The sequence below is a fragment of the Neofelis nebulosa genome, chromosome 18 (genome assembly GCF_028018385.1).
Source record: "Neofelis nebulosa isolate mNeoNeb1 chromosome 18, mNeoNeb1.pri, whole genome shotgun sequence".
Lineage (NCBI taxonomy): Eukaryota > Metazoa > Chordata > Mammalia > Carnivora > Felidae > Neofelis > Neofelis nebulosa.
In genome coordinates, this window is record NC_080799.1 from 3,470,550 (window position 1) to 3,495,286 (window position 24,737).

Genomic DNA, 24,737 nt, shown 5'->3' on the forward strand with positions numbered 1-24,737 from the left:
GCTGATTGCAACCCCACAGCACAGTTCAGCGTGACCCTCGCTTAATTGGCAACTGAATCCAAAGGCTTGATGCGGCCCATGTATCATCCTTTTGGTGAGACTCTAGGTGGTGTCTCTTGTGTCCTTGCATAGGCTAGAACCCCCCCCCCCCGGCCCCGTGCAACATTAAATAATAATAAAGCATCGTCTTCATGTTGCTGATTCTAGTGAAAACACCTCTAGGGGATTGCCATTAGGAATGACGCTGGGTTTTGAGCTAGGATAAATGTTTTATTATGTATCCATGGTGGATAAGCTAGTATGAATCTACCCCTGTTTCTCTGAGTACTTTTTTTTTTTAATTGGAATGGATATTGAAATTTTTCAGATGCCCCCTTAGCATAAAATGAAGATGATCTTTCCATTTCCCTTGAATTATATTATTTCATTAGATTTCCTCAAATTGAATTGTTCCTATACTCCTCACGTAACATACTTGGTCATGATGGATTCGAAAATGTTACTGGGTTAGTTCATTCAATACATTTTCATTGAAGTATAATTAACATTACTCAGCCATAAAAAAAGAATGAAATCTTGCCATTAATATATTTTATTTAGAGTTTTTACATCTGCATTCGTGAGTGAGAGTTTTTTTATTGTTGCCATCACTGTGTCTGCTCCCACCGCAATCTGGTGGGTATTAATGTCAAGGTTATGTTCTTTTCATAAAAAGAATTTGAAACATCTCCTCCTTTTTCTGGGCACACACTGCGTGGCTGGAGTAGATCCTCTGGTAATTGCCCCAAGAAGGCCTCATAGAATGGTGTTTTCTTAGTCTTTAATGTCAGAGGTATTTTGTGGGTAGCCTTTACACTCTATGTAGAGTTTGGATGGATGTAAAATTGTGGCTCACAACCTCTTTCCGTGAGAATGTTGTAAGGATTTCTCTGCTTGCTTGCTTGCTTGCTTGCTTGCTTTTCGCTTTAAATGTTGCTATAAAAACATCTGAGACCTGCTTGGGTTTTTCTTCAGCTTGTCTCCCTTTTCTTGCATGGCTGCCCAAAGGAAGTTTTTCTTTATCCTTGAAGCGTAGTGACCAGCTAGTTCCAGCGTTATCCGCTCTGCGTACCCTGACGTGCTCCTTCACTCCGCAGGCTCAAGGCTTCTTTTCTTTCAAAGACGTTTTCTTGAACCATGTCTTCAAATATTTCTTCTCTCCCTTTCTGGTTTCCTCCTTCCGGGACTCCAGTTACGACATCTGTGGTTTCTTCTCCCACAGCTTCTGTGTCTTCCGCTCTGCACTCCATTTTAAAACTGTGTCTCTTTTCGGTTTTTTTTTTCTTTTCCTTTCTCTCCTCTAATGAGAGGCAGGCTACTGCTTTGTTGTTTTGTATGAGTTTTGGCCTCAGTGGCATCCCTTTTGCTCCCTCCGACTCTCTCTGCATTCCTGAGATGGTTTTCTTTCTTTCTCTCTCTCTCTTTTTCTTTCTTTCTCTCTCTCTCTCTTTCTTTCTTTCCTTTCTTTCTTTCTTTCTTTCTTTCTTTCTTTCTTTCTTTCTTTCTTTCTTTTTCTTTTTCCTGAGTTCTGTCAACTTTTGTTTTATCCCCCTTTTCTCTCACCTGATATTTTGGCCATTGTATCTGTGGTCTCCTTTATTTGAGATCATTTCCTTAAGGTTTTAAAAATTCACGGTGAGATGGTTGTTTGCCGTTTTCCTCTCTATGCTGTGGAGCCCTAGGCAGGATAGTGTCGCCCCCAAGGACAATATCCACGTGCTAGGTCATGGACCCTGTGAATACACTGTGTTATGTAGCAAAGGGGAATAAATGTTGCAAATGGAATTAAGGTTGCTAATCGGATTACCTTAATATAGGGATATTTCCCTGGATTATCTGGGTAGGTGTAATGTAATCACAAGCACCCTGGAGTGTGGAAGGGGAGGGTCAGAATGGTGAAATAGAACCAAAACTCAACTGGCCATTGCTGGCTTTGCAGCTGGAGGAAGAGGCCGTGGGCCCAGAAATGCAGGCGCCTCCAGAAGCTGGAAAAGACAAGAAAACAGTCATCCCCCGGGCCTCCAGAAGGAACACAGCCCAGCGACTCCAGTCTCAGCAGACGTCCAAAACTGTAAGATAATAAATTTGTGTTGTTTAAAGCCACTAATCTAGTGGCAATTTTTGTGGCAATAGGAAACTAATACACATTGCAAAATATCTGAGTATTCTTTATAAATATTTGCTGCTGTTTTTTTTTCTTTTAGTACATCATGTAGATATATGTGTATATGTATTCATAGAGAGAGACATATGTAGACGTAAATGTAGTAACATAAGTAAGAAGACATATTCGTATGTCTCTCTCTATGTATTACTTACTACTGCATGAGTCAGGGCAGGGAGGACCCGGTTGTAGCCTTCATGATGCCAGCTCTTACTTGTGAGTTACAACCAGAACAGACAGCTTCCTGTATGGCCTGTCTTCGTGATTCTTGACATCTCTAAACCCGCGTGGTTCCAGTGGGGGCATTTGTCGATCCTTCCCCCCCCCTTCCCCCCCCCCCGCCCATAATGGAACAACAAATGAAAGCTGTGCCCGTCAGGATGTGTCTCTGGCCCTACAGAACTGTGTTTTTGCTGATGTTTTCTGAGCTTTGTGGCATCTGGACTGTCACCCCTTAGATCTGGCCTCAGCGTGTCTCCGTTTCCTTGCACCAGGTCTCATCACAACGCAGATGCTCTCGGGAGCATCTCCCTTTCTGTGGAGTTTACTTTCATTGCCGAAAACAAAGTTTGCTTCTTTTATTAGTCTTTTCTTTTCTTTTCTTTTCTTTTTTTTTTTTTTTTTTGGAGCATAGAGGAAATGGGAGTTTCACAGATATGTTCATAAGGGAATTCTAATCTAAATTTTTAACAAGTGTCCCAGTTGACCAAAAGAAATCTTTGGGCCACGCTTTTGGAAACATCTAGAAATTTTTCACCGTTGAATGGAGAGGCTCGACCCCAAGGCAGAGACAAGCTCGCGGGTCCACCCAAGCAAGCACCCTACTTCATGCTTGGCAAATACTAATGGCTCCACAAGCATTATGAGCAGAACAAATGGGGTTTTTTTCCCTAGGTCTTCTGCTAAGGACAACCCTAAAGGCAAAATATTTTTTGTTTATGAAATCAAAAACCAGCAAAGATGTCAAGTATAGGATAGTTTAGCCCCAGCCCCTCGCCAGATGATGCGTCATCAGGGACCCTTGGTGAGAAAAGACCCAAGGAAGAGCCACAGGTTCCGTTTGCCTAAAAATATCTCTTATCCAACCTGCGCAGCTTGAACACTTTCCCCAGGCAGTGGATAGAAAAATAAGGGGAGAGGGATTGTCTCCAGAGGTGTGTGAAGATGCCCGGAGAGGAGAGGACCGTACCCAGCCCTGCCATCGGATGAGAAACGGGCTTTGTTTACAGGAGCACGGGCCACCCGCTGATGAAAATGTCTTTGATTAATTCTTTAAACATTTACTCCCCATCTGTGTCATACCCCGTGACTGCGTTGCCAGATTGGCTGACATTGTGGGGGCTGCTCTCCAAATTTATTTAGATGATAAGTAAACATGTCAGGCTGATAAAAAGTGTGTGTTCTATGAGTCATGGTGGGCTTTCTCTCCTTTTGACCCAAATATCACTCAAAGAATATCTAATTCTGGCATTACTCCTTGGGACAGGGTTGTATGTGCTTGTGTCCTCTCTGACCTTGTCCGTTGTTACTCACGTAGATGGGCTGAATTGTGCCCTGCCCCAAGTTCACATGTTGAAGTCCTAACCTGCAAGGCCTGCATCGGGAGACAGCGTCTCCTACTCAAGAGGTAATTAGGTTACAATTAGGTTATTTGTGTGGGTCCTCCTCCAGGAGGACTGAAGTTCTTACGAGAAGAGATCAGGACACAGACACACACACAGGGACGACCGCGTGAGGACACAGAGAGACAGTGGCTGTCTCCGTGCCAAGGAGAGAGGCCTCAGGGGAGACCAGACCTGTTGACACCTTGATGTTGCACTTTACAACCCCAGAGGTGTGAGAAAACCAGTCTGTAGTTTAAGTCGCCCAGCCTGTGGTGCCTTGTTAGGCGGCCCGCTCAGACCGATAACGGACTGCTGGTTGGACAGGAGGCTGGGCCCCCTCAGAGAAGATCTTCGCTAAGTGTTGTGCGACTTTATCCTTGGAAAATCTGTTGCCCTGACATCAGTCCCCCATTCTCATGCTTCTCTGCGACCTTCTTATAACAGGCTCTCGGGAAACAATAAAGATCTTGAAACCTAAGATTGACGTGAGTGAATGAGTCTGCCAAGTTCACGTCAAGATCCCGGCAGAGGCCTGCCTTTCACAGGGAAATGAAGGGGACTCCGGGGTTCCAACTTGGGTTTCTGTGCAAGTCCCCACTTAACCACACACCCTTCCCTCCCCCACCACCGGGAGCCTGCAGACGACAAGGTTAGCTCGGTTGTGGGCTGGTTGGCCTAAAATGGTCGATGACCGTGTCTCCTCCAAACTTCCTTCCAACTCAAAAGATGGGCAATAGCGAGAAATTTATTCTCGGCTAACAAGGACGAGAGTGATTGTGATGATTTTTGCACCCATTTGGAGAGTATTGATACAGCCTCCCACGTGTGTGAAAGCCAATCAGCGTTTCCGTTAACGTTAGTAAACGTGGTTAGCGTGTACTGAGCACATCTTCGCCAGGCGGGCGCGGTGCTTGGTGCTGCAGAAGTAAGGGGGGCAGGGCGTGACTCCACTGGACCTTAGGATCTCGTGAGAGAACCAGGAGCCAGTGAAGCCAGAACAGAGACACGTCACAGACTGCAACAGGCACAACACAGGAAAAGATGCAGGACCGCAGGGCGTGGGGCGGCGGGGCCAGGTGAGCAGGGATCCAGGACCGGGCAGCGCCCGAGAAGCAGCGTAAGCGGGCCAGACTCAGCCTGGCTGCGGCTGCAGAGACCCCCAGCCTGTTAGCAGAAGCAACCGGGGCCTTCCAGTGTTTCCTTTTTTTTAAATTTTTTTTAAACTTTTTTTCATTTTTGAGAGAGACAGAGCATGAGCAGGGGAGGGGCAGAGAGAGAGAGGGAGACACAGAATGGGAAGCAGGCTCAGGGCTCCCGTCTATCAGCACAGAGCCCGACGTGGGGCTCAAACTCCCCAAGTGTGAGATCATGACCTGAGCTGAAGTTGGATGCTTAACCGGCTGAGCCACCCAGGTGCCCCTTTTGTGCCACACCATGTGAGATGTAAACCATAGGGAGACTGTGGAGGAGGGGCTCTAGGGCCCAGGGGAGGGCCGGGCCCTAACTTGGGGTAACACCTCCTCCCCCCGCCCCCCACCCCCCGCCATAGCAGGTGGAAGGAAGGGAGACCTATAGACACAGACTGGGAAGTCAAGAGGCGTTTCAAGCTGGTGACCTCCCTTTTCTCCGTGGGGAAGGACACAGAGTCATCTTCTTAAAATGAGGGCAGGAGTAGTTGGGACGTGGACATGGGTTTGAAGAGAGCTGAAATTCTCACGGGATAGCGGACAAAGGAGCAAATGACTGGAACCTAACGGACGTGCCAGAGTCCGGACGGCCTTCCCCTCACGCTAGAGGCCCGCCTGCAGGTAAACCTCGTCTCCTGCCATCTCAAACGGGTGCTCTGTGTGCCCTTGGAGGTACCTTCAGGCTCTCACCTGCCAGCCCTCTCCCCCCGGCAAGACTGAGGACCTCCCGCAGGAGTTTTCCTCCTCTTCCAAGCTTCCCAGGGAGTTCGGAATTTCCTTCTTTGTGTTTCCCCTAAACAAGAAACATCCTTTTGGCACTCAGTCTATCACATAATTGTTTTCGTGACTGTTTGTACTTGCCGAGGCCTTGAGGACCAGGTCAATGCCTCCTCCATGTTTTTCAACGAAGCGTTTGGCAAAGTTGAGTTACTACCTTGGTGTTTTGCCAGGAGTCCAAGTATTTGCCTTCTGTCAACTAACAGGGTGAAAATTTCCACATCCCCGACAGCAGACATGAATCCGTAAAGGTTTCGCTCTTGGCTCTGGTATTATGGAAGAGTTGCTTAGCCTGTTTTCTTCCCTAGTTCTCAGAATCAGTGGTGCCTACTTTAAAAAAAAAAAAATTACTTTTACCAATGACTGATGATGAGGTTGGCTCCCACCCCCTGGCAGTCACCAGCCAGCCTTCTACCTCTACAAATCCGCCTACTCTGAACATTCCACATAAATGGAATCCCACGGTATATGGCCTTTAGTGTCTGCCTCCTTTCACTCAGCATCATGTTTTCAAGGTTAATCTAGGTTGTAGCGGGTGTCAGGATTTCTTTCTTTCTGTGGCTGAATAAGAGCCATGGGATGGATTCCATTCTGTTGATTCATTCATCCACCGGTGGACACTTGGGTTGTTTCCTCCAAGATCTCGGCTGTTGTGAATGACGCTGCTGTGAACACGCACTTATGATGCCCTCTGCACAAATGCTGGTCTGCGTTGTCTCCCCTGGTGCCTCCCCCTAGTCTCTCTCCCCAGAACCCCCCCACCTCAGCTTCTTCGATGTCTGCAGCGCTCTGAAAGGCAGACTCTCAACTCCTTCTCCTTCTCAACTCATCCTCCCCATCCTTCTCCTTCCAGGCTCCCAGCATAGTTGCCACCAAGCCCTCACCAATCCCCAAGGAAAAGGAGATGAGGGTCATAGTGGCCCTGCCACTCTCAGTGTTTCTACATCTTTTTTTTACGTATTCCTATTTGCGTGCAGAAACGTGCACCTAAAGAAAATGCGGTGTTTGTGTGCATGACAGAGAGCAGCATGGGTGAAATTATTCAGTACCTTTCATTTGGTAACTTTGCTTTTTATTTCTTAATGCTGTGTCTCGATGTTCTGTCGAACTCCATGTCAGTACAGACAGATGTACCTAATTATTTTTAGCTGCTGCGAAATAGTCCGTAGCACCAGTCACAATGACTTAATTAGCTACTTATCTGTGGATGGACACGTAGGCTTTCCATTTTTCCCTATAGCAAGTAATTTTGCAGTGAATGTTGCTTCAATGCTTCCTTATCTAGAAGTGTCGCTATTTCTCCTGGTTGATGCTGGAAAGAAGTCTCTGTCATTGGATATGTGCATTTTTTATTTCAATTGAAGCTACCAATGCCCTCCCCCTAAATACTTGTTCTAACATTCCTGCCAGGAACAACCTGTTCCCTGTCCTTTTGCCAACATTCTACATCATCCAGCTCGATATGGTTGCAAACCTAGTGGGGGAAATAGTATTTAATTCCTGTTTTGGTTTGCATGTCCCTGATTACCAACCACATAATTGTTTTGAGATTGGATGAGAGCAGTGGTTCTCAACCAGAGGCGATCCTGCCTGCGCCGCCCCCCCCCCAACCCCGAGGAACAATTTGCCAATTTCTGGGGACATTTTTTGGTTGTCCCCCTGGACCAGGGATGCTTCTACTGCACATTCTGTGGTGCAGCGCACGGCCGCACAAACAAGGTCAACGTTGCCCAAGCTAAGACGCCCACACAGATGAGGTGTTTTATAAAACTCATCATTGCCGCGGTACCATGGCAGTGAGACATCGCCCTAAAACAGTTCATGTGCTTTCTGTAGAAAATGATGATAATGAAACACTTCCCAGCAGAACCTCCTCCCCTCCGCAAGTCTGGAGTTTTGCCCTCTCCAGGGAGGTACACAGGCAGGCTCGCGGGCAGGACGCCCCAGTGCCAGTAATGAACGATAGGACAGCGTCGGCATTGCTCTCCTCTCCAGCTTCAAGTGATGGGAACCAGATCAGTAGGCTTTGCGTCCTTCACTGGTTCGATCCCTTGTGTCGCTCCCGTCCCTCTCCTACCCTCCGTGCCGCCGGCCCATCTCCCTGTCTGAACAGCTCCAAACTTCCCTTCCCTTAATGCGCCTTCCTTTACTTCGTGGGCAGGTGTTTGAAAATGCCGACTGAATTATTCAGCATTTTCTGCTACATACTGAAAATTTATTCCCTTCAACTTTCCAAAATCATTTTAGGAGTAAGAATTAACTTTTTAAGAAATAAATATTTATGCATATTATTCCTGACCTCTGCCTCGCTGCAAATTGTGATGGAAAATTCAGCACCAACATGACAAAAGCGAACCTGAAAAACAAATTTCACTGTATAAAAAATCCCTCAGGTTAACATCAGGGGGCCCGAAGCAGGAAAGGGCCCATCTCCCTCGGTTTTCTTTAATAGAATTCCACAAATAATCCAAAGAACAAACATTAAGAAAAGAACAATAAAGAGCCAAAACATTTGCTCTTTTGTAAGCTTTGTTAATAATGCCATGCATACCCCAAAACTCGTCTTACCACAATGAGCTAATAAGGAAGATGGTCTTCAAAAATTTAATATGGTTTCAGCCCTTTGTTCCCTGTTGATGCAGGAGGGAATGTTCACAGAGAAATAGGGCTGAACGTAGGGTTACCCAGATGGCGCCGTGTGGTGTGGCTTCACGATGCGGCTGGACAACCCCAGCCAAGGGGCTCTCGTCAGCTTATGACACTGAGCCCTGGGGTGCTGACCCCCAGGCTGATTTGAGGCAGTCGTTGCTGCTTTAGAAACGGATGGGGTGGGGAGGCACCTGCGTGGCTCAGTCCATTGAGTGTATGACTTCGGCTCAGGTCATGATCTCACGGTCCGTGGGTCCGAGCCCCACATCAGGCTCTGTGCTGACAGCTGGGAGCCTGGAGCCTGCTTCAGATTCTGTGTCTCCCTCTCTCTCTGCCACTGCCCCACTCACATTCTGTCTCTCTCTCCCTGAAAAATAAATAAACCTTAAAATTTTAATTAAATAAATTTAAAAACGAGAAATGGATGGAGTGGTGCTGGGGACAGGTGAGAAGAAGCTTAGTCTCGCATGTGGGTAAATTAGCAGTTGCTAGATTCTATACAACCATGAGGAATCTTCCTGGATGTCCTGAACATTCCATATTTGTGGACGCAACACATATTTAAGTGCGCTGAGGTAGACTGAATCGCTGGCGTGAACTCTTTGCTCTCTTGTAGTTAGATCGTATATCCACCTCCTTGCCGTGGCTTCATGGCAGGCAGAGGATTTCCCCACGACTGGACACAGGGCTTGGCCATACATCACGTTTTGGCCAGCGGGGTGAGATCCAAAGGGTCAAAATACGCTCATCCAGTTGGGCTCGCCCCCTTGCACGTAGGCCGTCCCCGCGTGAAGAACGCGCCTCAGGTGCCCCTGAATGAGATCCTAGAAGAGTAAGAGACACACAGAGCAGACCTGAGCCGAGCTCACATTGGAGCCAAGCAGTGCCAACCCCGGCCTCGAGCAAATCCCAGCCGACGTGTGAGCCGGAAATAAACACAGACTTGTGCCCCATGCACAAAACACTTAGGTGCCGTTACAGATGTATGAGCCGGGCCACAGAGACCCAGAGACATGGTGGAGGGCTGCACTCCCCCGGGAGACCAGAGAACCTTCCCAAGACGGCAGCTCAGACTGAGAGTCCACAGGCGGCTCAGGGAAGGGAAAGGCTTACGCGGAAAGGAAGTGTGTGCGGTGTCCGTGGATCTGGCTGGAGCGTGGAATGCTAGGGGAAGGAATACTAGGAATGGAGTTACAACGGGGGGCTTGCACCACCCTGCACGCCGTTATGACGAGAGTGGAACATCGACTGCCCCAAAATCGCTGCAGAAAAACCTGCCATGAAAACCTGAAAATGATTAAAGAGGGACTTTGAAGTAGCGGAAGAAAAACTTGACCTGAAATCCGTACAACAATAAATGAAATCACAACCTTGGGAAACGCTGGAACCTCCAGATGAGACCTGCTCGTTAGGCGCTGCCTGCCGTAGACAGACCAAGGGTCTCAGAAACAGACAATATCATCCAGACGGACAGGCTCTGCAAGCCCACAAAGGACTGGAAAGAAAAAAGAAGAAAACAGAAGGATAAAAATCTTATTAGTGGGCTGAGATCTCACAGGCAGAAAAAAAAAAGAAAAAAACCCACCGAAGCGTCATTTGACCAAAATGTAAGCTTCCACACTCAGGGCAAGATGTCCCCTGCTCACGCTGTCTCGTGCACGACAGTAACAGCTCCTGGAGACTTGGCAGGTCAAGTGGCAGGCCTGAGAGTCAAGGGCTTCCCAGCCTATTCTGAATCACGGGAACCACCTTGGGAATTTTAGCCATCTCACAAATTTTTTTCTCAGTGTATCTGTTAGGGTTCAGCCGCCGAGCAGAGCCACCCCAAGTGTGACAGGATGGGGGGTGCATGACAGGCGTTGGACACTTACAGACATGTGGGGTAAGCTGGAGAGATGAACACTTAGAGGGCGGAACTGGGAGATCCCGGAGAAGTCACTCAGCGTCCCCCTGAAGCACAGGGCGAGTGGCTCCTGGGGGGACGTCAGCAAGCCCAGTACGAGCCACAACCCCAGTGGGCTGCGCCCGGGAAGGCTGGGGACAGGACCACGAATCCTGTGTGGCTGCCATCCCTCCGGACAGGCAGCCGAGGGTGTGCAGGTGGTGAGTGTGGAGGGCCCGTAACATGGAGCCCCAGGCAGGGCAGAGGCAAGGAGGGCAGGGGGACCCCGGAGCCCCTCGGCTCTGTCCAGCCCCCTCTGACCTGACCTGCTGTTCCTCTGGGAACAGCGGCTGTCACTGCTTCCTCATCTGGTCTCCACCACCAAGTCTAGCCAGAAGCGTGAGAGGCTGGGGTCCCCAGGAAAGGCAGTCCTCGGCCCCAGCCGAGATGAGCAGATAATTCTGCACACACCGTGTATGACGAAGAAGGAATTGTAAGACGAAATACTTCATTTTAGGCACTGTGATTTCACAAGTCTACCTAAACACAAGTTATTTTGCAACCATATTTATTTCATGAAATCTAGAGAAACGGGTATTTTCCAATAAACTCTGTACAAAAGCCTTGATTTGTTTGCAAAAAATTAAAAGTAAACGAGTATGGAAATATAAATTGAAATTCAACTGTTCATTACATCCTAAAAGTGGACATAAATTGGCTTGATGTTTGAAATTCCCGAATCTTTACTTTCAAAACAAATGACTGTGGTTTTTTTTTTAATGTTTATTTATTTTTGAGAGCGAGAGAGGGAGACAGAGAGAAACAGAGCATGAGTGGGGGGAGGGGCAGAGAGAGAGGGAGACACAGAATCCGAAGCAGGCTCCAGGCTCCCAGCTGTCAGCACAGAGCCCGAAGTGGGGCTCGAACCCACGAGCCATGAGATCATGACCTGAGCCGAAGTCCGATGCTTAACTGACTGAGGCACCCAGGTGCCCCTCAAATGATTGTTTTTAAATCAGTGTTGTGTTTTACTTTTAAGTGAAAAGATTAGAGAGAGAGTTTCAGGCTGCCAGGGGTTTGTCGCAAGTTGGACATGGCAGGGCAGAGGCCGACGGAATACAGACCGTGTTCCCCACGGACGGCACGCACGTCCAGGGAGCTGACTCCAGGGTCGCACTGTCTTTTCGTAATGCCAGTGGTTAACATACAAAGGAAGCTCATTGTGCCATTTTCTATACAACGTAGCCCGCGAACCTAGTAAAGGGCTGTTGGGCTTCAACCTGAGTCAAATGTAAAGACTCCTTTTTTTTTCTATTCTATTTAGCTTATGTTTAAAATTCGGGGTTCCATATGTGTCTCTCCTTTGAACAGTGATCTGTTCCGTGTCTCCCTGAAGCAATGGCTAAAGATTAAATGGCTAAAGACAACCATTTAAAATTGTGTGATCTAAAGCCATTTCAAACTTTGCAATGGTCCAACTCACCTCGGTGGCCTGAGTCATTCGTTCCATGAGTGACAGGACAGGTGGAGGAGAGTTGTTGAGATGGCCACGGTCCTCCTCGCTCCACTGGCCAGGGAGGGGCTTGCTCAATACGTACCCGAGGGGCCGGTTTCTATCTTGCCCCGCATGGAGCTGGCATAGTCGCACACCAGAAGGAGCAAGAGATTGTGGGCTCCTGGGGAGGGGAGCTGGGTAGACTGGACATCTGGGGCGGCCAGGAACGGCCCAGAACGTCAGGCCACGTTGATGGTGAAGGTCTGTCCCAGTCAAAGCCAGTCCGTTAAACCTGGGAGAGGGCTGCTGCTTTAAATACACAGACACCAGTGCCAAGCTACAAGGAACGTGAAGAACTAGGGAAACGTGACACATTCCAGGGAACAAGATAGATCTCCGCTATCTGACGATGGAAATCCCCAGGCCAGGACACGTGCCCGTCACGAAAGGACACCCAGCAAATGGCAGCCGCACGGATGAATAGAGGGTTGTTCCTGAGTCACTGGGGAAGCTTTTGGTGCAGGGGCCAGATGGCTTCTCACCAAAGAGCATTACCGGCTCGTGTAACTGAAACCTCCAAGGTCTACCTCTCCCCAGCCCAGGTGCAACAATGTCCTCAGGCCCAGCCCAGCCCCGCCCCATCGCTGAGGTCTGGCTGTCACCATGCTGTCTTCTCTCTTGGTTGGGACTGTCTTGGTGAATAACAGGAAATGTGACCAACTGTGGCTGCACGTCTCAGAAAGAGTCCTTATAAAGGTCACTTCTGGCAAAGGAGGGCCTTGGCCTGTCCGCAACCACAGAAGCTGGATGCCAGCCCTGGAGACACAATCCCCTGGGAGTGAAGGGTGAATGTTGAGAATCAGCAGTGGAGGTGGGGCGGAATTGGGTCACAAGTGGAAGGGAGATTTGTGCTTTATGTAAAACCACAGGAAGAAAGAGAGGAAGGGAAGGGGAGGGGAGGGAAGGAGGGAGGGAGGGAGGGAGGAAGGAAGGAAGGAAGGAAGGAAGGAAGGAAGGAAGGAAGGAAGGAAAAAAGGGAGGGTGAGAAGGAAGGAGGGAAGGAAGGAAGGAGGGAAAGAGGGAAGGAAGGGAAGGGAGAGGGAGGGAGAGAGAGAGGGAGGAAGAAAGAAAGAGCAAGGGAGAGGAAGGAAGGAAAGAAAAGAAAATATGGGTACCGAGGAGGGTACTTTTCAGGATGAGCACCGGGTGTCATGTGAGAAATAAATCACTGAGTTCTACTCCTGAAGCCAAGACTACAGTGTATGTTAACTAACTTCTATTTAAACTTTAAAAAAAGAAGAGAGGAAGGAAGGAAGGAAGGAAGGAAGGAAGGAAGGAAGGAAGGAAGGAAGGAAGGAAGGAAAGAAGGAAGGAAGGAAGGAAGGAAGGAAGGAAGGAAGGAAGGAAGGAAGGAAGGAAGGAAGGAAGGAAGGAAGGGGGACATTAATATATAAAAAACGATTGACCAGGGGCACCTAGGTGGCTCAGTCATTTGAGCGTCCAGCTTCAGCTCAGGTCATGATCTCGCAGTTGGGGGATTCAAGCCCCACGTCGGGCTCTGTGCTGACAGCTCGGAGCCTGGAGCCTGCCTCGGATTCTGTGTGTGTCTTTCTCTGTCCCTCCCCTGTTCCCTCCCCTGTCCCTCTCTGTCTCTCAAAAATAAATACAGGTTGAAAAAAAATACGGAACATATAAAACAACAGCTAATTCGAATGCGTGACCAAAAATCACTCTCTAAAATTAAAGTAGTAACAGTGACAAGAATGTGGAGCTTAGCTTTGCTGGTCCTCAGCTGGGAGCGTGGAAGTGGCGAGACTCGGATTTTCCCTATTCCGAGGAGCGTCCGCACCGTGAGCGTTGACGTGCGGGGTGCAAACAGGTTTTAGCAAGCAGGCGAGTCCCCAAATTCAGAACCTACGCATGAGAGTGGTCGAGCAAACAAGAAATGCAGCAGCGAATGTGCTAGACTCCGAGCGCACGTGTGTGTGTGCGCACGTGTCCACACACACAGATGTGCTCACACGCACACACCTATTTAGCCACCTGCACGTAACAAGAGTGTGGAAACATACAGATACACGAGGACCCGTAAGATCGGTTTCCTCTTTAGGGAGGAAGTAGGTAGCAGGACACAGGGGCGGAAGGAAGATTTTCCTCACGGATCGTCTTGTATCTTCCGAATTTGGAACCACGCAAATGTATTTTCTATCTAGAAAATTGCTAATTGATCAACTCTGAAAAGGAAAAAAATCTAATTTTAGGATATACAAAGTTTTGTCGTCTCCATGATTTAAAAATAATTATTGTACATCCACACATTTCATTAAAAAGGTCCTCGCTAAGGCGCTGAGAGCTTCTCTGAAACGTGCAGGAGTCCGTGAAGCATGGCGCCGTTTGGTCAAAACGCGGAGTAAGATGTGTGCTTGGGGAATAAAGGGAGAGGCTCTTCGCCGCAGCTGGGCACGTAACGGCCACTTGTCGCTAAGGAGGGCCTCCACCTGGGCCGTAGCCTTGCTGCTGCAGCAGGCGCTGAGGGGGCCAGTGTCACAGGGTCAGTATTTGGGGGGAATCACGAGAAGTACTGCTCACCCCTTGCAGTCACCCTGTAAGTCCCAGCCAGCGATCTGAGGGCTTTCGGGCTAAAAGGGCAGATGTGTCCGTGCAAATCCCTGATGACTGCTGGGAAGGAGCCGAGAGGTGTGTCCATGTGGCCGTGGGATGCGCTGTCCCGGTGGTCGGCACTTGGTACCCAGCGCTCGGTGGTCAGTGCTCCGTACCCAGCGCTCAGTGGTCGGCGCTCGGTGGTCAGTGCTCAGTACCCAGCGCTCGGTGGTCAGAGCTCAGTGGTCAGTGCTCTGTACCCAGCGCTCGGTGGTCAGTGCTCTGTACCCAGCGCTCGGTGGTCAGTGCTCAGTGGTCAGTGCTCTGTACCCAGCACTCGGTGGTCAGTGCTCGGTGGTCATAGCTCAGTGGTCAGTGCTCAGTACCCAGTGCTCAGTGGTCAGAGCTCGGTGGTCAGTGCTCAGTACCCAGTGCTCGTTGGTCAGAGCTCGGTGGTCAGTGCTCAGTACCCAGCGCTCAGTGGTCAGAGCTCCGTACCCAGCGCTCAGTGGTCAGTGCTCGGAGGTCAAAGCTCGGTGGTCAGCACTCAGTACCCAGTACTCGGTGGTGAGCACTCGGTGGTCAGAGCTCAGCAGTCAGTGCTCAGTACCCAGCTCTCAGTGGTCAGTGCTCAGTGGTCAGTGCTCCGTACCCAGCGCTCAGTGGTCAGTGCTCGGTGGTCAGAGCTCGGTGGTCAGCACTCAGTACCCAGCGCTCGGTGGTCAGAGCTCAGCAGTCAGTGCTCAGTACCCAGCTCTCAGTGGTCAGTGCTCAGTACCCAGCTCTTGGTGGTCAGCGCTCGGTGGTCAGTGATCAGTACCCAGCTCTTGGTGGTCAGCGCTCGGTGGTCAGCGCTCAGTACCCAGCGCTCAGTGGTCAGTGCTCGGTGGTCAGCGCTCGGTGGTCAGTGCTCCATACCCAGCACTCAGTGGTCAGCGCTCAGTGGTCAGAGCTTAGTGGTCAGTGCTCAGTACCCAGTGCTTGGTGGTCAGAGCTCGGTGGTCAGCACTCGGTACCCAGCGCACAGTACTCAGTGCTCGGTGGTCAGAGCTCGGTGGTCAGTGCTCGGTGGTCAGCACTCGGTGGTCAGTGCTCCATACCCAGCGCTCAGTGGTCAGTGTTCGGTGGTCAGAGCTCAGCAGTCAGTGCTCAGTACCCAGCGCTCAGTGGTCCGTGCTCAGTACCCAGCTCTCGGTGGTCAGTGCTCAGTGGTCAGCGCTCGGTGGTCAGTGCTCAGTACCCAGCGCTCAGTGGTCAGCACTCAGTGGTCTGTGCTCAGTACCCAGCACTCAGTGGTCAGAGCTCGGTGGTCAGTGCTCAGTACCCAGTGCTCGGTGGTCAGCGCTCAGTGGTCAGTGCTCGGCGGTCAGAGCTCGGCAGTCAGTGCTCAGTACCCAGCTCTCAGTGGTCAGTGCTCAGTGGTCAGCGCTCGGTGGTCAGTGCTCAGTACCCAGCGCTCAGTGGTCAGTGCTCAGTACCCAGATCTCAGTGGTCAGTGCTCAATACCCAGCTCTCGGTGGTCAGTGCTCAGTACCCAGCGCTCAGTGGTCAGCACTCGGTGGTCAGTGCTCATTACCCAGTGCTTGGTGGTCAGCGCTCAGTACCCAGCACTCAGTGGGCAGTGCTCAGAGGTCAGAGCTTGGCAGTCAGTGCTCAGTACCCAGCTCTCAGTGGTCAGTGCTCAGTACCCAGCGCTCAGTGGTCAGCACTCGGTGGTCAGTGCTCATTACCCAGTGCTTGGTGGTCAGCGCTCAGTACCCAGCACTCAGTGGGCAGTGCTCAGAGGTCAGAGCTTGGCAGTCAGTGCTCAGTACCCAGCTCTCAGTGGGCAGTGCTCAGTACCCAGCTCTCGGTGGTCAGTGTTCAGTGGTCAGTGCTCGGTGGTCAGTGCTCAGTACCCAGCGCTCACTGGTCAGCACTCGGTGGTCAGTGCTCAGTACCCAGCAATAAGTGGTCAATGCTCGGTGGTCAGTGCTCAGTACCCAGTGCTCGGTGGTCAGCGCTCAGTACCCAGCTCTCAGTGGTCAGTGCTCAGTACGCAGTTCTCGGTCAGTGCTCAGTACCCAGTGCTCAGTTGTCAGCACTTGGTGGTCATTGCTCAGTACCCATCTCTTGGTGGTCAGTGTTCAGTACCCAGCGCTCAGTTGTCAGTGCTCGGTGGTCAGAGCTTGGCGGTCAGCAATCGGTATCCAGTGCTCAGTGGTCAGCGCTCGGTGGTCAGAGCTCGGTGGTCAGCGCTCAGTACCCAGTGCTCAGTGCTCAGTGGTCAGAGCTCAGCAGTCAGTGCTCAGTACCCAGCTCTCGGTGGTCAGTGCTCAGTGGTCAGCGCTCCGTGGTCAGTGCTCAGTACCCAGCTTTTGGTGGTCAGTGCTCAGTGGTCAGAGCTCAGTACCCAGCGCTCAGTGGTCAGTGCTCGGAGGTCAAAGCTCGGTGGTCAGTGCTCAGTACCCAGTACTCGGTGGTGAGCACTCAGTGGTCAGAGCTCAGCAGTCAGTGCTCAGTACCCAGCTCTCGGTGGTCAGTGCTCAGTACCCAGCTCTCGGTGGTCAATGCTCGGTGGTCAGAGCTCGGTGGTCAGTGCTCCGTACCCAGCGCTCAGTGGTCAGCACTCGGTGGTCAGTGCTCAGTACCCAGCGCTCAGTGGTCAGCTCTCGGTGGTCAGAGCTTGGTGGTCAGTGCTCCATACCAAGCGCTCAGTGGTCAGCGCTCGGTGGTCAGTGCTCCGTACCCAGTGCTCGGTGGTCAGTGCTCAGTGGTCAGAGCTCGGTGGTCAGTGCTCCGTACCCAGCGCTCAGTGGTCAGCACTCGGTGGTCAGTGCTCAGTACCCAGAGCTCAGTGGTCAGCGCTCGGTGGTCAGAGCTTGGTGGTCATTGCTCCGTACCCAGTGCTCGGTGGTCAATGCTCAGTGGTCAGAGCTCGGTGGTCAGTGCTCCGTACCCAGCGCTCAGTGGTCAGCACTCGGTGGTCAGAGCTTGGTGGTCAGTGCTCCGTACCCAGTGCTCAGTGGTCAGCGCTTGGTGGTCAGTGCTCAGTACCCAGTGCTCGGTGGTCAGCACTCAGTGGTCAGTGGTCAGTGCTCTGTGGTCAGAGCTCGGTGGTCAGTTCTCAGTACCCAGCACTCGGTGGTCAGCACTCAGTACCTAGCGCTCAGTGGTCAGTGCTCGGTGGTCAGTGCTCAGTACCCAGTGCTCAGTGGTCAGAGCTTGGTGGTCAGTGCTCAGTACCCAGTGCTTGGTGGTCAGCGCTCAGTGGTCAGAGCTCGGCGGTCAACACTCAGTACCCAGTGCTCAGTGGTCAGCACTCGGTGGTCAGAGCTCAGTGGTTAGTGCTCAGTACCCAGCAATCAGTGGTCAGCGCTCAGTGGTCAGAGCTCGGTGGTCAGTGCTCAGTACCCAGCTCTGGGTGGTCAGAGCTTGGTGGTCAGTGCTCTGTACCCAGCGCTCGGTGGTCAGCGTTCAGTACCCAGCGCTCAGTGGTCAGTGCTCGGTGGTCAGTGATCAGTACCCAGCTCTTGGTGGTCAGCACTCGGTGGTCAGTGCTCAGTACCCAGTGCTCAGTACCCAGCACTCACTGGTCAGTGCTCGGTGGTCAGAGCTCGGTGGTCAGCACTCAGTACCCAGCGCACAGTACCCAGTGCTCGGTGGTCAGTGCTCAGTACCCAGCGGTCGGTGGTCAGTGCTTGGTGGTCAGAGCTCGGTGGTCAGTGCTCAGTACCCAGTGCTCGGTGGCCAGCGCTCAGTGGTCAGAGCTCAGTGGTCAATGCTCAGTACCCAGCACTTGGTGGTCAGAGCTCGGTGGTCAGTGCTCAGTACCCAGTGCTCGGTGGCCAGCGCTCAGTGGTCAGAGCTTGGTGGTCAGTGCTCAGTACCCAGCACTCAGTGGTCAGCGCTCGGTGGTCAGAGATCGGGGGTCAGTGCTCAGTACCCAGTGCTCGGTGGTCAGCGCTCGGTGCCCAGCTGCGGCTGCCCAGGGCCCACGGCCAGGCACCCGTCCACGTGACATCGGTGCGCGGGAAAAGCCCGCGCGCCCCTCGGGTTTGGGGTGTCTCCCGCCTCGGGCTCTGGCCCCTAAACGATGTTCAGCACTTAAAACGAAGTGAATGACCTTTGTGGAGGGAACACCAAGTCTAACTGCGCTGGGGAACCACAGACCCCAGAGAGCGCTGAGCCGGGCTCTTGGTGAGAAATTCTCCCCGACGGGCCCCGTTTTACCTACTCGTGTAGGACTCCAAGGTCCCGGCCTGTTGTCTCCGGGGGGCTGTGGCGCCGTCAGAGTCAATGGTGGCTGCACAGAGACCCCGGGTGCCGGCCTGGGCGGCGGTCCAGCAGACCCCCGCGGTGCGTGCACCCGACACTCGGGGGTCCGCGTCCCCGCTAAGATTGATTCAAAACCGCCCTCGGTGCTCACGGCGCCTCCGTGCTCGCCTGGGAACACGTGCAGGCCCGCCAGCACAGGGGTCCCCGTCGGTCCGCCGGGGCCTCGCACGGCCTTTCGTGTGCGGCCAGGGGCCGCTGGGGTCCCTCTGTGCGTCCCGGGCTCCTCCTGGGACCCCCGTCGGGTTGGGCGGGGGGCCCACCCCATGACCTCACGTGAACCGAACCGCCTCTTTAGAGGCCTGAGTCCCGACAGTCAGATCCTGCCGTGCTGGGGTCACCCCTTCCGGGCACGGACCTGCGGAGGGGCCACCGTCCCAGGCCCGACAGTGTACTCGCTTCGGGCGGAGGCTGGCTGAGGCCACCGCTCTGCCTGCCACGGCCGCTCCCGCGCTGCCGACAAGTGTCCCCTTCACGGACCGTGTAGCGCACGCGCTCCACCTCTGTGTGCTTTCTGTTGGGCGTTTTGCCGTCACAGTGGCCCTCGGGCGCGGCGCGGAGGTGCCGGCTGGTGTCCCCAAGCTCAGGTTGCCGCGAGCTGAGCGGCCGAGGCGCGGAGAGCTGAGCGCCATTCAGCCCGGGGTCGTGGTGCTGTCCGTCCTGAGCTCAGCTCCCGCGTCCTCAGCGTATACTGGCCAAGACGCACTAGCCGGACACAGACGGCACAGAGTCACGTTCTGACCTGACTGACTGACCCAAGTGTGACCAGGGGCCGGCCGGAACGTAAACGAAGTCGCTCCGGAATCTGCCAGTTGGGTGTTCGGTCACCTCATAGGACAGAGCTACGAATAAGAGAACCCCCGAAGCTTGGCTCAGCCCATTCAGTGTGAAGGAGCCGCTTGAGCTGCCTTTCGGGTTGTTTAGTTCGTTCGTTGCCCGCCCACTCCCCCACCCTGGTCCCAGGTAATTCTCACCACTCATAGCCTGAATGTCCAGATGTTTGCACAACCTCCTTTATGGAGTTTACAAAGGCTTTCCTAAAATCACTAGGGTGCACGGGGGCCTGGGCAGCTCGGTGGGTTAAAGGTCTGACTTCAGGTCAGGTTATGATCTCGCGGTTTGTGGGTTTGAGCCCCACGTCGGGCTCTGTGCTGACGGCTCAGAGCCTGGAGCCTGCTTCAGATTCTGTGTCTTCCTCTCCATCTGCCCCTCCCCTGCTCGTACTCTGTGTGTCTCTCTCAGAAATAAGATAAACATTAAAAACAAATTTAAAAAATCACTACGGTACAGTTTGTTTCTTTAGAAGAGGGACCACCAAGGAAAGAAAGAATTTAATTACACGTATTTTAGAAACTGTTCCCTGAGTTCTTCTGTTCATGCATCAACTCGTCATTCAAATTTGAGCCTTCTATGCTTAGGTATTGTTTCTTATATGTAAAAGAAATAAAAAGCATGTAATGTAATTGAGAGGAAGAAAGGAAGGGAGGGAGGGAGGAGGGAGGATGGAAGGAAGGAAGGGAGGGAGGGGGAAGGGAGAGAGGAAGGAAGGAAGGGAGAGAGGAAGAAAGGGAGGGAGGAAGGAAGGGAGGTGAGGAGGGAGGGAGGAAGGAAGGAAGGAAGGAATGGGAGATGGAGGGACGGGGGAGGGAAGGAGGAAGGGGGGAGGGAAGGAGGAAGGAAGGAAGGAAGGAAGGAAGGAAGGAAGGAAGGAAGGAAGGAAGGAAGGGGAGATGGAGGGACAGGAGAGGGAGGGAGGGAGGAAGGAAGGAAGGAAGTTAGGAAGGAGGGAAGAAGGAAGGAAGGGAAGACGGAGGGAGGGAGGAAGGAAGGGAGGTGAGGAGGGAGGGGGGAAGGAAGGAAGGAAGGGAGGGAGAGAGGGAGGAAGGAAGGAAGTTAGGAAGGAGGGAAGGAAGGGGAGATGGAGAGAGGGAGGGAGGGAGGAAGGAGGGAGGGAGGGAAGGAAGTTAGGAAGGAAGGAAGGAAGGAAGGAGGGAAGGAAGGAAGGAAGGAAGGAAGGGGAGATGGAGGGATGGGGGAGGAAGGGAGGGAGGGAGGAAAGGAAAGGAGAAAGGAGGGAGAGGAAGGGACTCAATACACAGGAAGTCACCCACGACTAAGCCGCACCATGATTGAAGCACTCTGAATAAGGTGTCTCAGGGGCAGCACACCGTTGCCCCAAGCGCTCCAGGCCAGGCTCCTTGAAAGGAAGAGAACTACCCATCACCCACGACACCTCAGTTGATCAGGACGTCTTAGTTTGGGTTGTCCACAAAGCAAAGCCTGAGACAAGGATTTGGGAACAAGTATTTCATCTGAGAGCGACCCCAGGGAGCACAGCCAGGGAGTGGGCCAGCGAGACAGACAAGGAGGACGGGTAGCCGGTGTGTGAATGTGACAACTGTCCCCTGAGACCCTCCAAAAAGCTGTGCACGGCATCCGGAAGTGCCCTCCCACCAGGAGCAGGGGAGCTGGGGTGCCCACCCACCACCCCGTCTGCACTGGCGGAGGGCCTCTCCCAGGGCATTTACATGCGAGGGCCAGGGACACGCCTGTGGCACAAGAATGGACTTGGGCAGGGGACACGGGGAGCTGCTAGTGAGTGTAAGACCCAGCCGTGGGAACCCCCTGGTAGGGCCAAGGGGATATGGGTGGGGCACTGATGTCTCCATTTTATGGATGAAAAACGGGAAGCCACGTGCTCAAGGTTACCCAACAATAACTGGCAGAGATGGTGTAGTAGTTACATTTGCTGTGTGACAAATTATCCCACAACCTAGAAGATATAAGCAGCAACACTGATGATCCCCCATGGTTTCTAAGGATCAGGAATTCAGGAATGGCTTGGCTGGGTGGTCCTGGCTTGGGGTTTCCCGGGAAACTGCAGCCATGTTGTCAGCCAGGGCTGACGTTATCTGAAGGCTCGATTGGGTTGGAGGATAGGCTATTGGCAGGAGGCCTCAGCTCCTCATCAGACGGGCAGTGTCTTCAATAACCCAATGTAGAAAGAAACAAGCCGTCACCTCTGCTGTGTCCTACAGGTCACACGGACCAGCCCAGCACAACACAAGCTGTGAATACCAGGACGGTTATCCATCAGGGGCCTGCTCGGAGGCTGGCCACCGTAGACGGGGTTCGAACTCCCCTTTTCCTGTCTTCAGTGACCATATTCCTTTTGTTACACACGGCCATATTTTCGTTTTGCAGGACAGGGGAGTATCTTGTAAAGGCAATACTGAAACTCAAATCTGCGTGCTCTGGGAGGCTTTGGTAAGCTGTGATGTCGTGCCCTCCTCCTTATCCAGCTCCCGGGAAGAATGAGCTCACGCTTGTCAAGCTGGGGGTGGTGGAAGCAGGAGTGAGGATACAAGGCAAAGTTGTGAGACCCGCCTGGGATGGGCTGCAGAGTCCCCTCCCTAGCCCCCATCCCACACCACGCTCAGGACTGGGTCGAGCTGGGCTCCCGTTGAGGGGCTACTGATTTGGGTTCCCTTATGGGCTGGGCCCCAAGCCGGAGATGGGCTCTAGAGGACCCTGGGGTGCTGGGACGTCACGTTGCCCTCAGACCACTCATGGGCTGGACTCTCTACGCTCCTCTTCCAATAAATTCCGGAAGGACCACCGGGGCTGCGCTCCCCCCACCTCTTCAGCAGAGCTCCAGGCAGGCGAGCGTGAGGCCCTCAAGGTGCAGCCTTGTGCACCCAGCACTGGGGGGCCCTCGGGACCCTGCTAGCTGCCGAGGGACGCAGGCAGTGTGCGTATAAACTTCCAGGGCTCGAAACCACCATGCAAAGAATAAAATACAAGTTTATTTAAAGTGAGCTTTTCTTCAACTTCCATTCCCTCCAGTGAGAGGTTTACTCACAGTGTTGGGCGTCCTCGGTGGTGTCAGCCTTGGTTTTAGGTTTCGATTGCGACGTTAACAAGTCACCCAAAAACTTAAAAGCTTAAAACGAAAGCATTTATTTCTTAATTTTTGCAGTTCTCATGGGTCACGAAGTCACGAGGGGTCTGGCTGGGCATTTCTGGCCACGGGTCTCTCATTCCCACACGGCATGTGGGCCGGGAACAGCAGGATGGGGCAGGGCGCACTCCACACAGTCTCACGGCCTCTCCACGTGGCCTCCTCACCACATGGTGACCTCAGGACAATCAGACTTCCCTGCATGGCTCTGAAGATCCAGCGTTCCAGCATGCATGGCGGAAGCTGTCCCTTCCTCTGTCAGAGCCCACCCAGATGCAAGAGAGGAGACAGACTCTGCCTCTTCCTGGGCGTTACAAGCTTCCAGAAGGTTCCAGAGGGTTCCAGACGGCTCCAAAGGGTGCTCAGAAGTCCCTGGGAGCCCCGTGTTCCCGCCGGGTCTCTGAGCTCACAGACCTCTGCTGCCTTCTCCACACAGCCTACTGCAAAGGAAACCTGGCTGCTGCCCCTCCTACTCAGGGGCCGCAGAAAGCACAGTGAGCTGCCAGCCACCTGCTTAGCCTCTGTTCTGCTGTCCCCACACCTCAGTGGTGAAGAGGACCCCTCCCAGGTTGGAAGGAAGGCAGGCATCCCCTCTGTGCTCAGATCCAGAACTTTCCAGAAGACTCTACCCTTCTTGTCCACCCGGTGGAGGACGTGGGGTGCAGAAGCCTCTTTCCAACTGGCTTCTCACCCAGATTCAGAAATATGTTTCCCCTGTTGTGACACCAGTTTGGAGATGCTGACTCCACGATACTTACAGCAGATTTCGCCGCCTCCTCTCCAGGCTTTAATTCTTTAAAACCTGAAATCCGATGATTTGATTTGATGTTCCTGTCCCCCTGCGCCAAGGGCCACGAGGGGCGGGTGGGGGAGGGGGGGGGTGGAGTCCTCAGGCTATAAGTGACAACATTCAGGGACAAACAGAGAAGAGGAGGAACCGGGTGAATTCTCCACAAAGTCATCCCTACACATGAGTGATCTCATTTATTCCGTACCAGTTACCAACCTTCCTTTACCGAGGAGGAAACAGATTCAGGGAGAGCCGAAGCGACTGGCCCGAGGTCACAGGTCATGTAGTACCAGAGTCCGAGATCTGTGACTTTCCACTTGGTGTCACTCGGATATTTCTTGAATAGACGAACAGATCGTTCCCAGGGTTGGCTGGGCTTCTCCCTGTAACCCAGTGCTCACATGACAACACAGGATCTGACCGAAGGACGAGGATTTGAAAGGAAGACTGTTATGGACGATCTGGGCATGTGGGTGCCACGCTGATCTGTATCGATACCGACACAGTGGCACGTCTTTAAGCAGCCATGTTGAGTGGTGCTAAATTTGCGATTCCTTCCCTTTCTGGGTATTTTCAAGCATGCTGTAATTCTCCTGTTGTGCGCAGTGACCGCTGTTAGCAGGAAGTGGCCCCGTCCTGGGCGAAGCATCAATACTCATACAATATAGCCCATTAAGCATCCATAATGCACCTTTTAGATGTGTTTTCTTTCCACTTAATCTACTTTATTTAAGCATTCTCCACTCTGCACGCCGTTAACTATTTTTCTGTTCTAACCCTAGTTTCCCAAGGTCCCTGGTAAAATGTCGTAGAAACAAACACACAAACCCAGTAAATGTGTGACCGGTACAGCAAATGAATTACTTTCCCGGTGTTCTGGATCAAGATGCCCCGGGACAGACGCAACATATTCCAAAGCGAGAATCCTCGCGTGAAGCGACGCCCCCTCCACGTGCCTTTCTCTCTCTTTCACGCGTGTCTTTACGCCAGTATCGCTGGTCCTCTTTGTAGAGCCTCGGGAGCCCCGAGACACAGCGTGCAGGACGAGAGAAGAGAGTGATCGGCCGTCGGCCCCCCAGAGGCCCGCGTGGAATTGCCGAGCCAGCAGAGCCGCGCGTCGGACCCCCGGAACAGAGGTACGACCCTTCGTCGGCAGTAGGCGCGCTTCGGACGCGGGGTCCGGGGCCCACATGGGTGGGGTCTCCGCGGCGAGAGGCTTGTATCCGTTTCCTGTGGCTGCTGTAGTAAACCGCCACACACCAGGTGGCTTTAAA

At 52.6% G+C, this 24,737-nt stretch overlaps 1 long non-coding RNA gene across 1 annotated transcript in view; it reads left to right on the forward strand.

The window, feature by feature from the left end:
* LOC131500847 (uncharacterized) overlaps window positions 1-24,737 on the forward strand; it is a 105,931-nt gene that overhangs the window by 5,584 nt on the left and 75,610 nt on the right. The window contains exons 3-4 of the long non-coding RNA XR_009256496.1: window positions 1,979-2,110; window positions 24,475-24,599. This is a non-coding gene — a long non-coding RNA (uncharacterized LOC131500847). The remainder of the gene's footprint in view (window positions 1-1,978; window positions 2,111-24,474; window positions 24,600-24,737) is intronic.